Source organism: Elephantulus edwardii, unplaced genomic scaffold, assembly GCF_000299155.1.
Source record: "Elephantulus edwardii isolate Elephantulus edwardi_28Jun2011 unplaced genomic scaffold, EleEdw1.0 scaffold00017, whole genome shotgun sequence".
NCBI classification, from domain to species: domain Eukaryota; kingdom Metazoa; phylum Chordata; class Mammalia; order Macroscelidea; family Macroscelididae; genus Elephantulus; species Elephantulus edwardii.
Window position 1 is genome coordinate 29,400,571 of NW_006399767.1, and position 11,481 is coordinate 29,412,051.

The following is an 11,481-nucleotide window of genomic DNA, read 5'->3' on the forward strand; positions in this document are numbered from 1 at the left end:
ATTCTCCTCATTATGGCTACCTCTGTCTTGGCAGTGATGCCTCACTGTCTCATGTTCTCTCTCTGACAATACAGCTATCTATCTTTTGTTCACACAGGTCTAAAGGATGTTCTGCATGCCCTGGGTTTCTTTTCCCCGTCCCCCTTTAATGATAGTGAGGTTTCTGTTTCCACTATTGCTATATATCTATGCCTGGCAAGCTTGCAAAACTTACCAATCCCTACATTAGTGTTCTACACATCTTATTTGCACAGTCCCACCTTAATGGGTGCCAAATACCTTATTTCATTATTAGAAAACTGCCCAAACCTCTGAAGTTCTCTGGTGGTGCAGTGCATTGCACTCATTGCACATTACTTGTTTGAACCTACCAGTTGCTCTAGGGGAGAAATAAGGACAGTCTACTTTTGTAAAGATTTACATCGTTGGAAATGGAATGGAAGGTTGCTATGTGGGCCACAAATTTCTGACTTTTGCAGAGTCCTTAGGCACTAGGGAGTTCTGGTGGCCTAGTGGCAAGAAGCTGCTCTGTAATCCCAAAGGTGCATGGTTTGAATCCACCAGATGCTCTACGGGAGAAGGATGGGCAATCTCCTTCCCTGCCAGAGGGTCAAGGATGGGTCGATGATATACAACAACAGGCACTTGCTAAGTGTTACAAAGAGTAAGAAAATCCATATTAAAGAATCAACACTGCAACAAGTTACCTACAAATAAACATGTTGAGAATTGAAAGAGGACTTGAAGCACTTATGGAATAGGAGCAAAGAATACAGCCTTTGGTAAGGATTATACTTCAATAACAAGAAAACAAAAATCCTCATAGCTGTGTCAACAGGCAACATCATCACACATAGGGAAAAGACTGACATTATCAAGGATTTCATTATTTGGATCCACAAACTACACTCATAAAAACAGCACTCAAGAAAGCAAAAGATGTATTGCACAGACCAATTCAATCACTGTTGAGACCTTTCAAAACTGCTAAAGAGCAAAGATACTGCTTGAAAGACTAAGGTGTGCTAGTTCAAAATCAGGAAAGGAGTGTGTCAGGGATGCATTCTGTGTCCACATATTTTCAATCTGTGGAATCATTCGGAAGGCTAGACTTTTCATGAGGACAAAAGTGGCATCAGGATTGGAGGAGGACTCATCAACAACCTGTGGTATGCACATGAAACAAGCTTGTTTGCAGAAACTGAGGAGGACCTGAAGCGTTTGTTGCAGAAAGTCAAAGACTATAGTCTTCAATATGGATTGAAGCTCAACAGCAAGAAAAAGATTCTTACCACTAGGCCAATTGGCAGCACCATGATAGATGGAAAATAGATTGAGGTTATTAACAATTTCAACTTGCTCGGCTCCACAATCAACACTCTTGGCCCAGCAGTCAGGAAATCAAAAGCATTGGGGGAGTGGGCTGTCAGGACCTCTCTAAAGAGCTTTCAGAGTTTAGGTTCTGAAGTGTGCCTGATCCAGATCATGGCCTTTGTAATTACTTGCTATGCATCTGAGAGCTGGACAACGACTAAGGATGACAGAAGAATAATGCCTTTCAGTTGTAGTGCAGAGGAGTACTGAATATATACCATGGACTGCCAAGAGAACAAACGGAATGAATGCCTTGGAGAGGGTGAAACCGAGCTGCTTCTTGGAGGCAAGGATTTTGAAGTTCCATCTCACATACTTTGAGCATGTTTCCCACAAAGGAACTTCCCGCTGGAGCCTGCGGTTTCCAGCCGCAGTGTCCTCTCTATCCAGAGCTCCACGCCTGAGTGCAGGCATTTCAATCCACCCCCATATCCCTCTTTTCCCTGCGGCAGGAGGCACGACAAGCGAGGACTTGCGCGGCAGCCCCAGAATTGTAGTTTCTTCCGGTTCCGCCTCCGCGGGGGCGCCACAAACGCTCCGCTCCACCCACGTCTGGCCTTCAGGCTGTGATTGGCCTGGCTAGACGTCAATCAGGACGAAGCTCCTTGCACAACCTTAGGAGCTGCGAAAGGCTCTCGGCTTGTCAAAATCTTGCTGAATTAGTTATACCTCATCTTCCCGTGGGTGGAATCCCTGCCACTTTAGGGCGTCTCCGCGGTGACCTGAGCTGCCCACCTGAGTCACTGCCCCCTCGCTGGGGTTGAAGTAAAGGGATGAGCCCAAGATTTTCTCGGAGAGTCTGTACACGTTCTCCTCTTATTACAGCAATTGTGGTTCTCTGGTTCCCCCTCTTGCCATCCGACTCACGCTGCATGTCTGAGCTGGGCTTCTAAACATATCGCCCCTAGCAGCCTCGGAGTGACTGCTACGCACAAAATTTTCACCCGAGAGAAGGGAGGAGGTGTGGACAGTGGGAGAAAGAGTAAGGGAGGATTCGGCAGGATGGAAAAAGGAAGCAAAGTTTGAAAGAGTTGGGAAAGCGAAGGAGAGAGAAGGTAGTGGAGGGAGGGCAGTGCCCAGGAAGTGTTGCAAAGAAAGTGCTTTCTTGGCAAGGATATTTCTTTTTCTTTAAGTTTTATTTTATTATTATTTTGTGTGTCTGTGTACCGTCAAATCAGATCTGACTGGTACAGGAGGAGATTGTCCCTCCTTTCCCGGCAGAGCATCTGGTGGATTCGAATCATGCGCCTCTGGGATTGCAGTGCAGCTTCTTGCCACTAGGCCAGCAAGGATATTTCTGATTTTCAACTCCGATAATAAAGTGGTATTAATAAATTCAGGATGATTCAAACACGTGCCATAGCTTTAAAAACTTGACATCCTGGGTTTCCATCCTGCAAAACTGCTAAACGTCTAACATTTGTTTGGTCCTCAGACACTGTTGTAATTTCTCTATAGACGTGCAGATTACCTTGAACTGTCTACTTACTGGGTAAAGGCTTCTTTCCTGAACTACCGTTAATCTTTAAGAACTACATTTTTCTCAGCCATATATATACTACCCCAAGTTGTTTACGAATGACTCTATGTAAACTATTCTTTTGAATGTAACTTTGAACTAGCAATGTTGTTGTTGTTAGGTGCCGTTGAGTCTAGTACCACCAATAGCGACCCCATGAACAACATATTTTAACTCTGCCCTATCTTGTGGCATCCTCACACTCCCTGACACTTAGAACCCGTTGCAGCAGTCACCAGGTCAATCCATCTGGTTGAGGGTCTTTCTCTCTTTAATCATTCTTTCATGATGCCCCTCTCCAAGAAATAGCCCCTCCTAGCAACATGTTGGAAGTATGTGAAACAAAGCTTTATCATCTCTGCCTCCAAGGAGCACTCTAGGAGCAAATGATTGGAAAGACTATGACTTGAAACGGATGCACCTTAGTCCTCCAAATGACATCATTGCTTCTCAGTAATTTGGAGCGGTCCCTGACTGCAGACTTTCCCAGTGCAATATAAATCCTTATTTCTTGACTGCTGGTACTACTGAAAACCCTATGTAACAGTAGAAGAACTAGCAATAGTAATAAGTAGATCAATACCTACCCTAAAGTATAAAAACCAATAACAGGGAAGCAGTTTTAGAATTTTCTTTTCTCTCCCAGATCTGCAAGAAAATAAACGTGTTGGATATTGTAATCTGTCTTATAGGCAAGTGACTATGGAAAGAACCCCTTTTGTTCATTAACACTAAAGACTTCTCACCTCAGTACTCTAATCACTTGTTCACCTCCATGACTGGGATTGTGAAAAGACTTTCTGCTCACATTATATGGGTTACTGTGAATACTACAACATATTGTGAGAATTTACAATCCAAGTTCACTCTAGCTGACTTAGTAAATGCAAATCTTTCCTGAGCTCCATGAGGAGAGTCTGGAGGAATTGTGCTCAAGGCTGAGCTTTCAGGCTGATCTTTCAGCTCACCAGACTTTCTTCAGACCCTGACTTTTGGGTTTGCAGCCAAGTGTGTTAACAGTTTGCAGGAAATCCTTAAATCTTGATAAACTCTGGACCTTTCCCCTTTGGCAAGTGGAGAAGATACCATCATTTGTCCTAGGGAAGAATGAACTTAAGATTGCGGCTCATGGGAGACATGAAACTGTGATTCTGCAAAGTCAACTTCCAACCTCATCCATGAGCTTGAAAGCCAGACTGGGTGTGCATTGGATCATTTCACAGGCACCAACATAAGGCATGGAGAGCACACTGAAGCTCTTTTCCCTTGATCCTGACCTAGAGGACTGCTAAAGAAAATTGGTTATTATGTACTGTCCCATCAAACCTACTCATAGCAGATTTTCAGAGGTAATAAATATCAGGAAGAGAGATTGCTTATCTTTCTTCCTGGAGCAACTGGTGTATTCAATCACATGCTTTTGAGAGTAGCTCCTTGCCACAAGTCCACAAGAGCTCCTTGAGCGAAAACTGGTAGACACGCCAATTGCATTTACTGTTCCTCTAATGCAGTAAGGAAGTTCTGTTGCAGAAAACGGAAACAAGATCCACATCTCACTACACACACACAAATCAACTCAGGGTGGATCCGATGCCTAGGAAAGCCCAAACCATAAAATCATAAGAGAGAAAATAAGATCAAACTTAGAAAACCTAGCTTATGGTACAAAAAACATTGTTGATGCAAAATTGATGATTGTGACCTTCTAAAAATGAAGTCCCTGTGTGCATCAAAAGCTTTTTCCAGTAGAGTAAAACAAAACAAAACAAAACAAAGCACCAAAACAACCAACCTTTTTCTCTATATGTGGAACAGATCATCTGGGAGGCTGGGCTCTGTGAGGAGGAATGTGGCATCAGAACTGGAGGAAAATTCATCAACAACCTGCATTACACAGATGACACAATCTCACTTGCTGAAATTAGGAGGACCTCAGGCATTTGCTGCAGAAGAACAAGGACTGCAGCCTTCACTATGGATTGAAGCTCAACATCAAGAAAACATAGATTCTCACCACTAGGCTCATTGGCAGCATCATGATAGTGAAAAGATTGAGATTGTTAACAGCTTTAATTTGCTTGGCTCCACAGTCAACACTCTTGGTACCAGCAGCCCCAGGAAATCAAAAGATGAGTTGCAATGGGAAAATCTGCTGTCAGGGATCTCTCCAGAGTTCTAAAGAGAAATTATGTAAATCTGGAGACTAAGGTGTGCCTGATCCAGGCCATGGTCTTTGCAATTACTTGCTATGCACTAAAAAGCTGGAAAATGACTAGGGATGATAGAAGGAGAATTGATGCCTTTGAGGTATAGTGCTACAGAGGAGTATTGAATACACCATGGACTGCCAGGAGGACAAACATGTTCATCCTGGAGAGGCTGAAGCCAGACTGCTCCTTGGAGGCAAAGATTCTGAAGGTCCATGTTGCATACTTTGGGCATGTTACCAGGGCACCAAGTCTTTGGAGAGGAACATCATGCTTTGAATGGTGGAGGGCCATTGCCGGAGAGGAAGACCCCGATGAGATGAATTGACTCAGTGACTGAGATAGTGGGAGTAGGTGTGCCAGAGACAATAAGTTTGGCTCAGGACAGAGCAAAGGTTCTGAGCTGTTGTACTGGGGTTGCTACGAGTTGCAAGTGACTCGACAGCACATAACAACAGAACAATGATATGGGTAGTCTAGTGAGCATTATTCTGAGTCAACTAATTCAATCTCATAAGGACAAATACTGCATAAGACCACTATTGTAAAAATAGGATAATTAGTAAGATGTATGTAAATGTCCACAGGGGGAAGTGGGCAGCAAAAGAGAAAGGATAGAAATCACTAGGATAAGAGTTTAGTGGGTGGATTGGAGCAAGGGTAAAGGAATGGGAGAGATTCAATGGAGACTTGAAAAGATGGTATAATAATAGGCATAGATCAATGCTAATTAACGATATAGGTTACATTAACATATGTGTGTGCGTGATTGCTTCAAACACAATGTAAGTGAGGGATTGCATGGACTTCCTCAATGTGTGTGAGTAAAACACAATGTAAATGACTTACTGTATGAAAACCAATTTTTGAAAAAGGGACTTCATGCCTTAGAGGTAAGGAATCATGTTGCCAATGCAGTGGTATGAGGTTAAAACCCATCAGCTGCTCAAAGGGAGAAAGACTGGGCAATCAACTCCCATGTGGTTTACTGCCTCTGAAAACCATCTGGAGGATCAGCTATAGGTTGTTGTCTAGTAACCCATATAAGATGGTACACTATAACTAATATACTAGGTCATCATTCTAGATGTACTTCATACTAGATGGTACACAACAACTCATCCATCAGGGATTCTGGTGGCTTGTTGTTAAAGAGTTGTGCTGCCACCCAAAGGCCAGCTGTTTGAATCTACCAATTGCTCCAGGGGAGAAAGATGAGCAATCAAGTTCCATGTGTTTTACAGCCTCTGAAAATCCACCGGAGGCTCAGCTGTGAGTTGGTTCTGATTCAAAGACACATAATTAATGCATTGGTTTCACATGCATTTAGAGTGAGATATTTTCAAATTTAGATATTAAAGGTAACAAGTGTCATAAAGCTTTTCTCTAGTGGAATATATTTCATATGTTTATATGTTGTTGTTGTTGTTAGGTGTTGTCGAGTCAGACGACTCATAGCGACCCTATGTACAACAGCCCTAAACTCTGCTCTGTCCTGTGCCAATCGCACTGTCTCTGACACTCCCATCCCGATTATCCCAGTGACTGAATCAATCCACCTCATAGAGGGCCTTCCCCTCCTGCGCTGTCCCTCCACCCTCCCAAGCATGATGTCCTTCTCTAAGGACAGGTCCCTCCTTACAACATGTCCAAAGTATGTTAGACGGAGCCTCAGAATCCTTGCCTCCAAGGAGCCACCCGGTTTAACCCTTTCCAGGACAAATCTGTTTTTCCCCCCCTAGCAGTCCATGGTATTCTCAATACTTTTCTCCAGCACCACAGCTCAAAGGCATCAATTCTCCTTCTATCCTCCTTGGTCATTGTCCAACTCTCTGATGCATAACAAGTGATTGCGAAGACCATGGCCTGTATCAAACGCACTTTAGTCTCCAGGGAGACACCATTGCTCTTCAGTACTTTGGCGAGGTCCCTAACAGCAGACTTTCCCATGGCTAAGTGCCTTTTAATTTCCTGGCTACTGGTGCCAAGAGTGTTGACTGTGGAGCTAAGCAAACTAAAGCTGTGAACAATCTTAATCTCTTCACCATCCATCCTGATGCTGCCAATTGGTCCAGTGGTGAGAATCTAGTATTGATTTTCCTGATTGTCTGCTTTCTTTTAATTCTTAAAGAGGCAAAGTGTCAATCAGATTAGTTCATCCTTTAACACCAAACATTGTCGTAGCAATTTTTTGCTATAGAAGAATGACAAAAGAATGGGAATCCTAGAACATTTTATTGTGCATATGCAAAACCTATACTTGGACTAAAAGGCAGTCATCAGGACCGAGTGAGGAGACGCTGCTTAGTTGAAAATTGAGAAGGAGATCCACCAGCGATGTATTCTGTCTCCATTCCTTTTCAATCTGCATGCAGAATAAATCATCTGGGATGCTGGGCTGTGCGAGAAGGAATGTGACATCAGGATTGGTGGATGATTCATCAACAACGTGCATTATGCAGATGACACAACCCTGCTTGCTGAAACTGAGGAGGACTTAAAGCACTTGCTGCAGAAGGTCAAGGACTGCAGCATTCAATATGGATTGAAGCTCAGCATCAAGAAAAGATTCTCACCACTGGGCCAATTGGCAGCATCAGGATGGATGGGGAAGAGATTGAGAGAGTTAAAAGTTTTAGTTTGTTTGGCTCCACAGTTAACACTCTTGGTAACAGCAGCCAGGAAATCAAGAGACAAATTGCGTTGGCAAAGTCAGCTGTCAAGGACCTCTCCAGAGTGCTGAAGAGCAACAATGTCAGGCTGGAGACTAAGGTGCACCTGATCCGGACTATGGTCTTTGCAATTGCGTGCTATGCATCGGAGAACTGGACAATGAGTAGGGATGATAGAAAGAGAATTGATGCCTATGAGCTGTGTTGCTGGAGAAGAGTGTTGAAAATACTGGACTGCTAGGAGAACAAACAGTTACCTCCTGGAGAGGGTGAAGCCAAGCTGCTTCTTCGAGTCAAGGATTCTGAAGCTTCGTCTGACATATTTTGGGCATGTTGCAAGAAGGGATCAGTCCTTGGAGAGGGACATCATGTTTGGGAGAGTGGAGGGACAGCACAGGAAAGGATGGATCAATGAGATGAATCGATTCAGTGATTGGGGTAGTGGGAGTAGGTGTGCTGGAGACAATGAGGTTGGCACAGGATAGGGCAGGGTTTAGGGCTCTTGTACATAGGGTCGCTATGAGTCACAAGTGACTAGATGGCACATAACAACAAACATCAAGAAAGACAGATAATAACAAAAGTATAAAAAAATCCTATGAAGATTATTATATTCTTTGGTTAGGACTCCTTTCCTGCCGCCCCCTGCCCCTGCCTTAAAAATACTAGAAACGAGTAATTAGAAAGTTTGAGAGAGGACATTCCAAACAGAATCTTAATTTGAAATTTTAGTACTAGTGGATAACAGCTTCACAGAGCAAATTTTTCTATATGTGGTAAGAAAACACGTAAGGGAAATGACTTTCAAATTTATCCTAGCCACCCCTAAACTCAAGAGCTTGCTCTGTTTTGTAGAGATTGTGTTTCTCATTTGTGAACTTCCAGCTATGATGGCCATGCTCATATGTAAGCTTCTCACCCTGTTCATACTCCCTTCCTTGAGTTTCTTGGAAGTTTCAAGGGCTCAGAGTTCATGTCCCTGTGTATCTAGGGAAAAGCCTTTTTTGGTGAGAGGGCTGGCCATTTCCATGTTTCTTACTTTTGGTGGGAGGCAGGATTAAGTGGAGGTGAGAATTTTCCTGATTCTTCCCTAGGTCTGTTCCCTTTCTCAAGATGTGGGCAAAATGTATTGATTTACTCCACTGCTATTCCTTAATGCCTCACATATTTCAACCACAGTCTCTGAGGTATGAAGTATCATAGGAAAGCTAAGATAGAGCAAGAAATCACATCATTTCAGTAGTTCCTGAGTCTGTTTTCTAGACACAAGTGCACACACACAGACTTCTTTTGTGTATATGTTGGCACACCTCATGCTCACCAGCTTGTGTACAAGCATTCAGGTAATGTGGCTGAGTTACCTGGGTTACTGTACCATAGAGTTGGAACTGACCCTGCCCCATAGCTGACTCTCTGGTGGGTTACTATCTGATAATAATGAGTCTTGAATTAGGACAGAACTGCCACAAGTTTCTTGATAGAGGGGCCAGGTAGGTGGAAAATCCATTGACAGGTTTTTCTACTGTTGTTCAGACCTAGCAGTAACCTAGAAAATCCATAGCTTCAGAATAGACTTTCTGAAGTCTAGTAATTTTTTTCAAAGGCAGAATTCAGCACCAGTTCTGGGAAACACTGAGGACAATCCTAGAATCTGTGTGGAAAACATGTTTACCTATCCCCTTGCCTTGGATGATGTTTTGCACTCAAGTTGGTCTGGAGCTAGAGCAAAAATTTCAACCCTACAAAGTCATACACTTGGTTAGTTTGGTCCTGGAGGACCTGGACCAGGTCCTCATACTGCACAAACAGGTAACACTGCTGCTGGGATTTGGGCAAGAGATGGGTGGTCTCAAAAATCTCCTGATGACTTTCATAGATGGTCTGCATCAGCTGGTAGGGCTAGTTGACTTTCTTGACTTTTTGCCACTTTTCCTTTAGTACATAGTCTTACTGTAGTGGGCTCTTGAAAAGATGGTAAAACTTCTCACATACTTCAGGCATGTGTCGAGGTAGCTGGGAAAGATAGAAGACCAGTAAAGAAAGTAAGATCCTCAGAAAGAGAAGCATGACAGAGATCATGAAGATGGTTCAGTATAAGGCAAGATTCCAATCTGTTGTAGGTTTGCCTTGGAAAAAGACATCGTTCATGGAAATGTGGAGGAGGGTTAGCAAAAGAGAGGAAGACCCTCACCGGATGGATTGACATATGACTATAACAATGGGCTCATGCACATCAGAGATGATCAGGATGGCATAGGATAGGACAAAGTTTTGATCTGTTATTCATAGGATCAGTCATAAGGCTATCAATCACAGTTGGCTCAGTGACATCTAACAACATAAATCATAGCTGACTTGATAGCACCTAACAATAACAACATATACTGTTGTGTTATTTTTTAGTGAATATATATTGTTTAGTGAATATATATAGTGTTATTGATTGCCTTTGAGTCGAGCATGACTCATAGGGACCCTATGAACAAAAAGTTTGAAGCCCCTTTACAACTACCTACATTTATCAAAGTTCACAACTATCGACATTTATCAAAGTTCATAGTGTTTCGGAGGTATGTCATAGGAAGTGGTTGCCACTCCTGCTTCATGAATTCATACACACACACCTGCTTCATGAATTCATACACACACACACATTGTTATGTGCCATCTAGTGGACTATAAGTCATATAATGATGAAAGAAAAGAGTACTAAAGACTTGTTTGACTCAGACTTGTCATAAACCTTCAATTTATATAAAAATACAGTAAAAATAGCCTTTGAAGCATGATAATGTGAAACACAATAAGATTAAATATGTCTCCATACAGTGACTACATAGAAAGATGAATATAAATATGAATATGAATATAAATATAATATCTAAAAATGCATTTATAACCCATTCTGAAGACTGGTTACTAAAAGACAGAAATCAACATCTCATATGTGTGATCTGCTGTACTTTATGATTTCTGACATCAGTTGTTCCTCCTTTGTTCAGTTCTCCCACTCCTCTATGTCCCTTGAGTTCTGTGGTTTCCTGAAAGGTCTCATAGAAGCTCAAACCCATCAGGGAAATGACTCACATGACTATGAGTGATGCAGGCTGGTGTTGCAGAGACTAGTGAGCGAGGGGCCAGGATTCTGCAGACTGTCAATTGCAGTGCAGCTGGATGTTGTGTTCTGAGAGAGCTGGCATTCCAAAAGAGTGCAAGCACTGAGCTTCCATAAGCTTATAGAAACCTGTATGTAGTAGGGTGGGGCTTGTACCCCACTCTAATTCCGTCTGCTTAATATGATAAATATTTCATCACAAAATAAAAAATCAGTGGCTAGGAAAGCCATTTTCAACAATAAACCTTTGATATCACAATATAAAAATATATAATATATAACATTATATAAAAAGATAATTAATATAAATAATTCTTTATGACTGTGGATAACAAAACAGTTTGGAAAAATGAGCCAGAGTTTTGTACTGTACTCTGTGAGGTACCCAATGCAGAGTTGCACAGCTAAGCAAAAGCCGTGCTTCTCTGGCTGATAGAGTCCACCAGTGAGTGACTCAGAGGAAGAAAGAAGAAATTACAGCCTCAGAAACTTGCTGGAGGGTTAGGGATGAAGTCAGTTCCAACTCAACCGCAATGAATGAGTTAGTGTAACTTGCTAGAATTTTCTCCTTGAATTGAACTCTATCAATAACCT